Genomic DNA, 12,728 nt, shown 5'->3' with positions numbered 1-12,728 from the left:
TTTATTAAGATTGATTTTTACATCATATTTCACATATCCTTTTCAGTGAACAAATATTCCAAAAGATATTCTCTATATACAATCACTGGAACATAGACTTTATAACATAACTAAAATTAAGGTGAGGGTTTGTATGTCATAGATACATATCAATCTATATAATACAACTTTATTTCTAGGGTATATGTCCCATCATATATTTTATGTCAATGTAGTTACATTTATACCAAGTATACCATGTCCAAAATATTAAATATTTAATATTTAATCACTCTGGTACTGTTTGAATTTAATATCGAGTGTGACTGATTGTGATCTCTAGAAGCCAGGTAGTAGTAACAAACCCATATCTTTAGCGCAGCTGTTGGCTGACTGCAGTTTAGGAGCTTGATAACTGTTGACCTTCCTAGCAGTATTTTGTCCATCAGGAGGTCTCTGTCACTCTACTCAAATCAGTTCCTGAAATGATAGCTTGATTTTACACCCTGTATTGAGCCAGTCAGCATTGGTGACTGAATAGACCCACAGGGAACTAAGGAAATCGTGGAGAGGGACAGGAATGAAGGATAGACGAGGAGGATATTTTATTTTGTGGGTCATCAGGCTTGGACTCATCCTGGACTCTGTCCCTGAGCTCTTTAGCTCAAGGCTACTGGCCCACTCTTGAGCCAAGCCCCACTTTCCCTTTTCTACAGGCTAGTTGGAGATAAGAGTCTCTGGTCCTTCTGTGCCCCAGTTGGCTTTGAACCTTGATCCTTAGATATGAGTTCCCTGAGTATCTGGGTTTAAAGGGGTGAATCACCAAGCACAGAGAAAATGATTTTTGCTCATCTTTTAGCCTGATGAGGGAAGAATTTTATGCACATTTCATGCCCATAATCTGGAAATTGCATATATTAGGTTGCACTGGTAATTCCCAAATTTACAATCAATGATTTCCTTTCTAACAAGAGTAATTCTCCTAGACCATGAGCATTCATCCATGAGTGTGGAATTAATTAAATCGGTCCATCTTACTTTCTCTTAAGTTTGTATTTATTATTACCAAGGTAATACACAGTGGTGTTGTAGTTACATAAGTCAAGCCATAAGTATATTTCCATTTAGACAATGTCATCCCACATTGATGTTCATAAAATCTTCTAATATTTTCCTCTCACTTTCTTTCCCTCCATCCCTCCCTCTTTCCTTTCTTCCTTGTTCCTTTGTTTTCTTTCTGCCAGTACTGTCTTAATTCAGAGCCTGGATTCTATCCCTGAGTTTTTGTGCTCAGTGTAGCACTCAGTCACTTGAACCCATCTCCAACTCTGGCTGTTTTAATGGTTAATTGAAGTTCAGTATCTCATAGACTTTCACATACCCACATATATTTGCATACACATATGTGTTAGATGTTGGGCTTAAGGGAGGGAAGAGTTAGAGCAGGGTTATTTGGGCAAATGCACTCCTGATCCTCCAGACATCGGTGAGCAGAATGAGCCCACTGGCCAGTTCCGCTCCTTATATTCTGCGCTGGCTGCTGTATCCCCTCTGACAGCTCCCTCTGTAGGCATCTCCCATGCTCACACCAGTACTCCCTGATGTCACAGGTGGGTTCTCCCAGTATGAAGCTCACCAAGCCTTCCAGCCATGCCCTCATCAGAAATCCCCAGGAACCACTTGCTAGTCCTGCTGGGGCCCCTGGATCAAGGCCCTCTACCCAGATTCTCTTGACAAGGGGCCTTGCCCTGGGGCAACACAGGTGTGTAGCCTCTTGTCTTTGCCACCAACACTGCTTGGTAACCAAATCCGGTGACCAGCACCTGTTCATCGGGCCCTTCATTTCCCACCTTGAATGTTAACCCTTAGTGCACTTTAATACCCACTCCCCACACTCCAGGGTTGTGGCCATCCATGGCATCCCTGTTCCTTTCATCACCACCTGATGCTTCTTGGCACATCCCAGGCTGGACCCTTGCTGCAGGAGCAACCATGCAGTAATCAACCTGAGAAGAGCGGCCATTCCTTTTGTCTGAAATTCTAGGACAAAACACATCTATACCCCCTTGGGATAGGAGGGAGGGCTAGGAGTTAGGTGTTTGTTGGCCACACCTGTGAGGCCCGCCTACAGCAAGTGAAAATAGGAATGCATTTAAGGATGAATAGTTTTTTCTTATTTGTTTTTTTTTTAGCGGGGTGGGGTGGGAGAGTTCTGCAAATAAACTCAGGGCCTGAGATCTTCCCTTGGGTTGCTGTTCCAAAGCTATTGCTATTCCACTTGAGCCACAGGACCAGTTCTCGCTTTTCTATATATGTGGTTCCAACGAATTGAAATCAAGTGTTTGTGCATTCTAGGCAAACACTCTACCAGTAGAGTCATTGACAGGAGCTTAGATCTTTAGGGATAACAGGCCCCTGTAACTTTTGCCATGCCTTGGGGAACCATGGATTTCAAATAAAAATTTCCTGAGTAGGATTGCAACCTAGAGCCAAAAGTCTGCTGCCTTTCCCAATGTTTTGAACCCATTTGATTACTAGGCCCTTCCTAGAGTCCCATAGATTAAAAAGTACTTCAATGTGTCTGGGAGACCTACGCACACACTTGAAGATATGAAGAGAACAAAACATTCTGTGTATGTGTGTGTCAGTGTTTTATGTGAAGATATATATATATATAAATTCTACACCACCACAGACAAGATAATATAATGTCATTCTTTGGGTAGTGGATGAAATCAGAGGGAATCAGGTTGAGTGAGATAAGTCAAAACCAAAGGTCTCTTGTAGCTTGTCTCTTTTCTTATGATTAGCTGAAGCTAATTTCCTGTACTATTGCAGTGTGATGGATGTAAAAGTGGAAGTAATCATTCTTAAAATAGAATGCTTAGCACTCCACCCAGACTGATTTTCCCTCCGTGGCTAGAGTGTGTTGTGATCTCGGATTGTTCCTTCCAGTATGGAAGAAAGCAGGCTGGGTTGATGGCACAAGTTCTTCAAAGCCTTTTTTATCCAGATAATTGTTGGAATTTGCCGGCTTACTTAAATATTTATGGATTTACTGATTAGGCCTGCACCAATATGAATGGAGTCATTGCCTTTTGTCTTCCTTACTTCCTAGAATGCTTCCTTCTTTCCATTCAAGGTAAACTCTAAACAGCACAGGCTAAGGCCTAGACATCGGCCTACTGGTAGAGTGCTTGGTGAGCATGCACAAACCCCCAGGTTCTATTCCTTCCTTTCCCATATTCAAAGAAAACTACAAGTTGTGCTCTCTTTCAAATGATATAGTTCTAGCCTTGACCAAAAAAAGCATATGAAGAATGCTCTTATTTCAAGCAAAAAGAATGGGGGGAGGAGAGAGGAACACACAAGCCAACCTCAAACTCTGCCGCATACCTGATTGATCAGAAGTTCCTTAAAAAATGACCAACCCCAAAAGTGACAACATACATCAAGGGATAAAGGACAGGCAAGAATTCTGTCCAATACACTCACACTTCTTGACCACCTAACAGCAGGTACCAACAGAAAAGAAAACTTACCCTTACCCCCAGGTTTTGGGAGGGAGTGGTAGGAATTCACTGTGGATTTTCCACACCTCTGTGCATAGTCTAGAGCTGTTGAATCCAAAGTACCCAACCCCCCCCAAAGACCACCAGAATCCACTACCAATGCAAGCAACAAAGAGCCCTTCACTAGCAAGCTGGAGCTTGGTCCTCCGTGCCTTAGAAACCAGTGATGCTTGGACTCCCGAGTACAGAATAAGGACAGCTTTTATAGTACAGAATAAACATTTTTCCAGTTTTCACAGCCTTAGCCTCATGTTTTGGTTAATTTTTACATTGGAACACTCCTTCATTTCTTATCGGCTGTGATGTTCCGGTTTTTCACAGAAATTTAGGTCAGGGTGGCCTTGCTAGCAGTGGAACACAACTGCAGTCCTAGAGATTACCTTTGAATGTCCTTGCTAGCTGTCTGAGTAAACAACTGATTGAGCATATTACAGTTCTCCTGAGAAGAAACAGTTAGGGGATTTCTCAGACTTGACCTCTGCAGAATGGAGGCTGCTTTAACAAGATGGAGTCAGTCTAGTTACATCTAGTTTGGCTACTTCTCCTCACAGCAAGCAGTGACACCTGTGTCCAAACTCTAAAGTACCCTGGTCTTTCCAATGACAAACTGTCCCTGAAACCAAGAAGCTAACAAAGTACTTAGCATTACAGTCATCAGGCCCCAACACCACCAAGCACTAAGACCAAGGAAGACAATCCTGGAAGACAGCCCTCACCTGCACTGATATGCATACCAGTCTCTAGTTCGCAATCCTGCTCAGGAAATTTTGACTGAAGTCCATGGTTAACAAAGACTGAAAAAGGTATAGGGGCCGGTTGTCTCTACAGAACTAATCTCCCCTCTCAGACTCTACTGGTAGAGTGCTTGCCTAGGATGTACACACATGCACAAATTCTATTCTTTGGAACCACATACATAGAAGAGCTAGAAATGCTTCCTGTCTAAGTGGCAGAACAATTGCCATGGAACAACAACCCAAGGGAAGTTGTCAGGCCCCGAGTTTCAGTCTCAAGACTAAAAAAATAAAGAACAAAAAACTCTAAATGCATCCCCCCTCAAAAATTTTGTCTGGGTCTTTATGAATGCTCATGCCTTGGGCCTAACCTGTGCTGTTTCAAGTGTATCTTTCAGAGAGAAAGCAACACTGAATGGAAAGAAGGAGGAATGTCAGTAGGGAAGAAAGAAAAAAGGCAATGATTCCATTTGTATTGGTGCATTCCTAGTCGAGGACTCCATAAATATTTACCTATTGCGACAAAGCCAATACACATCTGGACAAAAAAAAACCCACTTGGAAGAACTGTCTGCCATCAACCCAGCCGGCTTTCTACCATACCAGAAGGAATGAGCCAGGAGCACAAAACACTCTAGCCATACAGGGAGGAGTTGGGGAGGAGACAGGCCCAGACTCTAAGAGGCAGCGACACCAGTTCTCAAGACAAAGGCAAATGGACTCTTTTGGGATGATACTTAGTTTGAATATGGTAATAAAAGGATATATAACGTTCTTCTAACTTGCTTTTTTTGGTTTCTCTCAGTAATTGAGTGTGCTGTTAGGCTGATATTTTCACACTGAACAGATAATTTCTTATAATTACCAAATGTTCTTATCAACTTTTGAGAGTGTTGAGTGAACTTGCAATCCAGACAATCAGGAGGAAGACCATATTTCTTCATGTCTTTACTCCCTTCCAGGATTTAAAGGTGTCCTAGAATTTCACACAAAAGGAATGACCGCTGTCCTCAGGTTGATTGTTGCATGGTTGCTCCCTCACCCGGGGTCCAGGCTAGGAAGTTCCAGCAAGCATCAAGTGGAATGCCATGGGTGGACAAAGCCCTGCAATATGGGGAGTGGATATTAAAGTGGACTTAGTGATAGCATTCAAGGAGGAAATGAAGAGCCAGATGCACAGGTGCTGGTCACCCGGATTGTTGGTGGAGAAGACAAGAGGCCACACACATGTGTTGCCCCGGGGCAAGGCCCCAGGGCAAGGGCTTCTTGGCGGATGGCCTTGACCCAGGGGCCCCAAGCGGACTAGCAAGTGGTGCCTGGGGGGTTGTGAGGAGGGCGTGGCTAGAAGGCCAGGCGAAGTGCATGTTGGTAGACCCCGGGCTGGGAAGCCAGGATTTGCTGTTGCGAACCAGGGAGGAGCTTACAGGGGAAGCTGTCGGGTGCAGCCTGAGCAGATATAAGGAGCGGAACTGGCCAGCTGGCTCTTTCTGGACGACGGCGCCTGGAGGATCAGGAGGGAGAGGAGTGCCTCTCAGCGACAGACCAGAAGGAGCAGTGCCAGAGCACGGTGAGTGAGTGATCCACAGGATCCAGCCACGTGGGTGAGTGACCCGGGCCTCTGTGGGACGACTCGGCCGGGTGGGCATCGGGATGGAGGCACGGAAGTGGGTGATCAGGGCCGTGAGGCAGCTCCAGGAGCGCCTGGGCTCCAGCACCGACACGGAGGAGCTGCGAAAATCCTTGAGGCTGCTCTCAGTGCTGCCGATCACGCCCGAAATCCTGGCAGCCACTGGTGTCAGCAGGACAGTGGAGGGCTTGCGGACACAGCCACGGGTGTGCCTGGAGGCTCAGGTGCTGGTCCAGCGCTGGGAGACTTTGGCTGCACTGAGCCTCAAATCAGAGGTTCCGAGCAAGATCCCTGAGCAGGACGGCGCTCGGGACCCCACGAGGGAGGGTCTGGGGCAGAGAGATGGGAAGGGGGAGCCGGTCCAGGGGGAAGAGGAGCAGGAGGACGAAGACCAGAAGGAAGAGTACCAAGATGAGGAGGACCAGGAGGAGGAGCAGGAGCAGGAGGCAGAGCAGAACCAGGAGGAGATTTTGGAGTCATCCAGTGAGGACGTGATGTGTCAGAGCACCGGGGGTAATCCACTGGATCCTGGAGCTAAGGTGAGTGACACGAGAGTCCCTGAGGAGGTGGTGAGTGGGACGCAGACGGAGTGGGTTTCGGGAGCCTTGAGGCAGCTCCAGCAGCACCTGAGCTCTAGAAAAGACGGGGAGGGAGTGCGACAGTCCTTGAGGCTGCTGTCAGTGCTGCCTATCACCCCAGAAATGCTGGCAGCCACGGGTGTGAGAAGCACAGTGGAAGGCTTCTGCAAACACCCGCTGGTGGGCACTTTGGCCCAGGAGCTGGCCATGCGCTGGGAGACGTTGGTTCTCCTGGGCCGCAATTCGAAGCAAATGGCCGAGCTTCTGCTGGGCCAAGCCCCTGGACAACCAGGGAATCCAGAGGCCAGAGCAGAGGAGGAAGAGGAGCAGGGGGGGGAGCAATGGAAGGAGAAGGTTGCAGCCCCTTTTCAGGAGAGGTGGGCGAGTGACCTGGTGGATCCAGGAAGCCAGGTGAGGGGCCCGTGCGTCTCGGCAGCTGTGGTCGGGGGTGGACACGGGACGCAAACCCTGTCGGTGTGCGGAGCTGAAGGGAAGCTCCAGCGGCTCCCGGCTTCCTGCCCCAATGCAGACCAGGTGCGCATAGCCTTGCGTCTGCTGTCTGTCTTGCCTGTCACGCCTGAGATGCTGGCTGCCTCGGGAATCAGAAGAAAGGTGAAGGGTTTCCGGAAACACCCGCAGGCTGGCTGTCTGGCCAAGGAACTGGCCAAACGCTGGAAGACCTTGGCTCTGCTGAGCCGCAACCCAGCTCTTCTTCCCGCGCTTCTGGGTTGGGTGCCTGAGCCAGACAGGGCTCAAGAGCCCACGGGGAATCCTCTGGACCAGGGGATGCGGGAACAGGAGACGAGAGAGCAGGAGGAGGAGTTGGATCGGGAAGGGAAGCAGAAGTGGGAGGATGTAGTGGAGACATCCACTGAGGATGTGTTCTGTCTGAACACGGAGCAGGACCCCCTGGATCCTGAAACCCAGGTGAGTAGTGCAAGGATCCCTGACGAGGTGGCCATCGGCGTTCAGACCGAGTGGGTGTGGGGAGCCTTGAGGCAGCTCCAGGAACGCTTGGCATGCAGCACCCACGGGGAGGGTGTGTGCCAATCCTTGAGGCTGCTCTCGGTGCTGCCGATCACAGCCGACATGCTGGCCATCACGGGTGTGAGAAGCACAGTGCGGGGCTTCCGGAAACACTCGCAGGTGGGCACTTTGGCCCAGGAGCTAGCCATGCGCTGGGAGACCTTGGTTCTCCTGAGCCGCCACCCAGCGCTTGTGTCAGCACTTCTGCTGCACAGGCTCCCTGAGCAGCTAGGGTCTCCAGAGCTCAGAAGGGAAGGTCTGGGACTGGGAGAGAGGGAGGGGGAGACATGGAAGGAGACAACTGTGGCTCCTTTTTGTCAGAGCAGGGAGGGTGGCCTGATGGATCCTGGAAGCCAGGTGATTGGCCGGTGCGTCTCTGCCGATGTGGTGGTTGGTGGCCATAGGTCGCAGCTGGAATGGGTGTGGGGAGCTGTGCGGCAGCTCCAGGAGCGCCTGGCCTCCAGCAGCGACGCGGCAGAGCTGAGCCAGGCCTTGAGTCTACTGTCGGTCCTGCCTGTCACGCCTGAGATGCTGGCTGCCACAGAGCTCAGAAGGACAGCCAAGGCTTTCCGCAAACACCCGGTGGTGGGCTGTTTGTCCAAGGAAGTGGCCAAGCGCTGGAAAACCTTGGCTCTCTTGGGCCGCAACCCAGCGCTCATGGCAGAGCTGCTGGGCCAGGTCCCTGCTCAGGAGCCCAGCAAGGCTTCAGTGGGGCCGGTGGAGTTGGGGCTGGCACGGAAGGAGAAGTTTTTGGAGTTGAGTGCAGGTGGAGGCTCCTGGGGAAAAGGCGGGGTTCCGGGGCTCCAAGGCCACAGCTGCGGGCCAGCTCAACCATGGCCCCAGGGGCCGTGTGAGGTCCAGTGGGCTGGCAAGCGGTCTGCCAACATTTGTCCAGGCAGCGGACAGGAGAAGCGTCCACGAATCCCAGCATCCCCTGCGGTCAGCAACGGAGGGCGTCCTTGGTCCTCGGAAGGCCGCAGAATCCCACAGGTGGCCGACTCCACGGGTAGCGAGGGCTTGCTGAGCAGTCGTTGCCCGGTTGCCCTAAAGATGCCAATGAACTCACTCCCCAAGCCCGGCTTCCTGTCCCCTGTTCCTGCCCGGCGGGTCCACTCTCTCATGCCACCCAGGGCCCCAGTGGCTCACAGGCAGCCCCAAGTTGTCAGGCCAGCACCCTATGCCAAGCCCATCGCAACTACCCAGCAGCCCGGTGGAGGTAGCGATGGCCCGAAGACCCTGGGGCCCGGCGGCACGGAGCGGCTGTGGCAACTGCGCTGTGCCCGAAAATTCAAGGGCGCAGAGCCGGGCCCTGGCGAGTCCTGGCGCCAGCTGTTCCTGCGACTCTGCGGAAACTCAGAGCAGCGCCTGCCAGCCGCCATCCCTGGGTCTCCGGCTGTCCAGGCCCACAGGAGCCAAGGTGGACAGCGCAGGGGCTCCAACACCCACCCACCGAAAAGGCCCCAAGCCAGGCCCCCGGTTGCGGGGTCAGGATCGCAGGGGCAACCACGTCCCAGGTAGTCCAGCCGCTGCCGGCCCTGGCCCGCACCGGGAACTGGCAGGGACCTGCTGGCCTGATGGGCGCCAATGCCAGCTCTGCCCACACTGAAGCAAGAGGAGCAAGAGGAGGGTAGCAAGCTTCTAGGGGCACTGGGGCAGGTGCTGTGGGCCGCGAGAGATTTCATCCCACAGGCATGAGGGCAACCTGGGCCCCCTCGGGCTCCATCACAACTGCTCCTACGCCCTCGGTCCACACCAACAAAGCAGCTGTCAAGAGAACTGCCCAGCTCATGGCCAAGTTCATTGGCCCTTACATCCATGGCAAGCACAGCTTGCCTGGCCACTAATCTCGGGAGGCCTGGACATCAGGGGCCTGGGCAAAGGACCTTGCCCTTCGGCTCTCCTAGGCTACTGCTGGGGTCACCGCCTCTCAATGGGCCAGTACTTCACTTACCACTACACCCTTACACCTCCTAGCTCCTCCTCCCTCCCTAATGTTCACCTAGCACACCTGCAAGCAACGTGTCCTCAGACACACATATCCCACTGCCATTGGCTTTCGTGTCCTACCTACATCCATAAGGAGAATACTCAGGGAAGGAGGAGAATGTCTGTTCAAATCCAGAGCACAGGTGTGTGGGGCTTCTCCATCAATGCAAACACGTGCCCCAAGAGTGCACACATTGAGCAGACAAGATGTATTTAGGGCAAAAGTGATCAAGGCAGTAGAAACCTAACACATAACTTTTCTATACCAACACATAACTGATCAAGGACAGAATCACAGGGAATTTCAAATCACAGACAATGCCCGTATGCACCAGAAAACTTACACAATCACACACACACACACACACACACACACACACACACAGAGAGAGAGAGAGAGAGAGAGAGAGAGAGAGAGAGAGAGAGAGAGAGAGAGAGAGAGAGAGAGAGAATATTTTTGCAACCTTTCTCTCACTTACAATGTGTGTAGCTTTCTTAGAATGAATGAAGTGTTGACCACTCTGAAGGACTCTGGGAAGGGCAAAGAAATCAAATGGGTTCAAAACATTTGGGATGATACTAGACTTTTGGCTCTAGTTTGCAATCCTACTCAGAAAATTTTAGCTTTATATCCGTGGCTACCTAAAACAGGACAAAAGGAACAGGGCCTGATATCTCTACACAACTAAGCACCTATCAAGGACTCTACTGGAAAGATTGCTTACCTAGGATGCACAAACACTTGAATTCTATTCCTTGAAACCTCATACATAGAAAAGCTAGAATTGGTCCTGTGGCTTAAGCAGTATAGCAATAGCATTGGAACAGCAACCCAAGGGGAGTTCTCAAGCCCTTAGTTCTAGTCTCAGGACTGTGGAACGAGAAAACAATGGATTAGCCTTCCCAAATCCAAAACTCATTTTGCTTGCTGTTGAATGGCCCCACAGGTGTGGGAAACAGACACCTACAGCCTCTGCTTCTGTCCCATCACCTGGAGGTAATGATGCATTTTGTCTTGGGTTTTACCTTCTGTTAAGTGGAAAGGAAGTGTGGGTGGATGGAGCACAGTTTTTCACTGTACTTCATCCCCTGATATGTGTTGGCATTTTCTTTGTTGGTAATTGTTTTTATCAAATCTCTAATCAATCAGGATGCCACACACTTTATGGTGCTCCTGGGATTTTTTTATTCGTTTGTTTTTGTGTTTTTGTTGTGTTTTTATTTATCAAGCCTGAGGCTTAAACTCAGTGCCTGACCACTTTCCTTGAGATTCTTCTTCTCCGGGCTAGGACAACCGTTTGAGAACATGCTTCACTTACTACTTTTTTTTGGTATGTGGAACCAAAGACTATTACTCGGATCTTCATGTATGCTAGTCAAACATACTTCCACTGGGCCAAAATTTGGCCCTAGTCTGTGCTTTTTAGAGTCTCTTTCTGAGAGAAAGTGTAGTGTTGAGGGGATGAAATAAGGAAGGAATGAAGGAAAGAAGTAAGAAAGGAAGGAAGACAAAAGGCCATTACCTCCAGTTCCGTTGGTGCAGTACTAATCATTCTGTTCTAATAATGATTACTTCCACTTTTACATCCATCACACTGCAATAGAACAGGAAATCAGCTTCATCTAATTATAAAACAAGAGACCAGCTACAAGAGACCTGCTTCTAGGACTGAGCTAAAGAAAATGAATTTTTACCAAGTCAAAACAGTTAAGCTCCAGAGTCTTCTAATCTCATGCCTTCTATCCACAAGCAATGATTCCAATGAAAACATAGCCGAAATAGTTTAGTTTAAACACTGAAAATTACATTACTATAGCTCATTTGGGGATGCTATTCGCTGCTGATTTACCCTGTTGCACCATCTATGATAATTTAGGCACAGCATACACAATTGTCCTAGGATCCTCTGGTACTGAGTTGACAAGCTTCAGCTTAGACATTTGTGCACTCTGTGCCTTCAGGTCAGAATTCTATCAGAGATATAATTCAATCATTGAAAATGAGGGAAATTCCCCTGGGCCTGGACTACTCTGATTATCCTAACTTTCCTCGGTCTTCATTTCCTTAGAATGTTTTTTCTGGTTACAATTAGATGCTCATTTTTATATGTGTTATATATGTGTATATGGAATACACAAACATACATTTATAGGTATGTATTTATATATATATACATATATATACAGAGAGAGACACCACCACTCACATTCACACACACAGACACACGCACACCCATATAACATATGCCCTCAACTACTGAGGGGCATCTGGGTTAGCTCCATGTCTTAGCTATGATAAGTAATTCTGCAATGAATATGGTGTTGCTGAAAGATTTCATATGTGTTTGCTTTTAGTAACTTGGTAAATGCCCAAGAGTTAGCTTGCTAGACTGTATAGAAACTTCTTAATTAGTCTTTCAGGAACCTCCATATTGCTTCTGATATTGTTTGAAACATACACACATATGTGTGGTTTCTCAATATTTCCACACAGAGACCCCAATTGTGAGTCACTGCTGTTGTGCTGTTTGGATCTTATATCATCCTATTAAGGCTACTAAGCACCTGTTGTTCCTTTGTTCTTGACTTATCTCACGCAACCTGATTCCCTCTTATTTCATCCACTACCCAGTTAATGCCATTATTTTATCTTGTCTATAGCTGTGTAGAATTCCTTTGTGTGTGTATATGTAGAGATGTAGATAGATGGATAGATAGATAGATAGATAGATATAATCACACACACACAGAATATTTTGTTCTACTTCTATCTTCAACTATGTGTGTATCTCTCCCAGATTCAATAAAGTACTGACTAATCCGTGGGACTCTGGGAAGGGCCAAGATCAAATGGGTTCAAGACATTGGGAAAGGCAGCAGATTTTTGGCTCTAGGTTGCAATCATTCTCAGGAACTTTTGATATGAAATCCATGGTTCCTCAAAGTCGCGCAAAAGTTACAGGGGCCTATTAACCCCAGAGATCTAAGCTCCTGTCAATCACTCTACTGGTTGAGTGCTTGCCTAGGATTCACAAACACTTGAATTCCATTCTTTGCAACCACATACATAGAAAAGCTAAAATTGGTCCTTTGACTCAGTGGTATACCAACAGCTTTGGAAAAACAACCAAAGGGGAGTTCTCAGGCCCTGAGGTTAGGTCACAGGACTGCCAAAAAAAAGAACTAATCATCCTTAAATACATTCCTCATTTCACTTGCTGTAGGA

This window comes from Megascapheus bottae, unplaced genomic scaffold (assembly GCF_031878675.1).
Source record: "Megascapheus bottae isolate mThoBot1 unplaced genomic scaffold, mThoBot2.hap1 HAP1_SCAFFOLD_64, whole genome shotgun sequence".
Classification (NCBI taxonomy): Eukaryota; Metazoa; Chordata; class Mammalia; order Rodentia; family Geomyidae; genus Megascapheus; species Megascapheus bottae.
The sequence above is the reverse complement of the archived record's forward strand: the minus strand, read 5'-3'. Positions refer to the sequence as shown.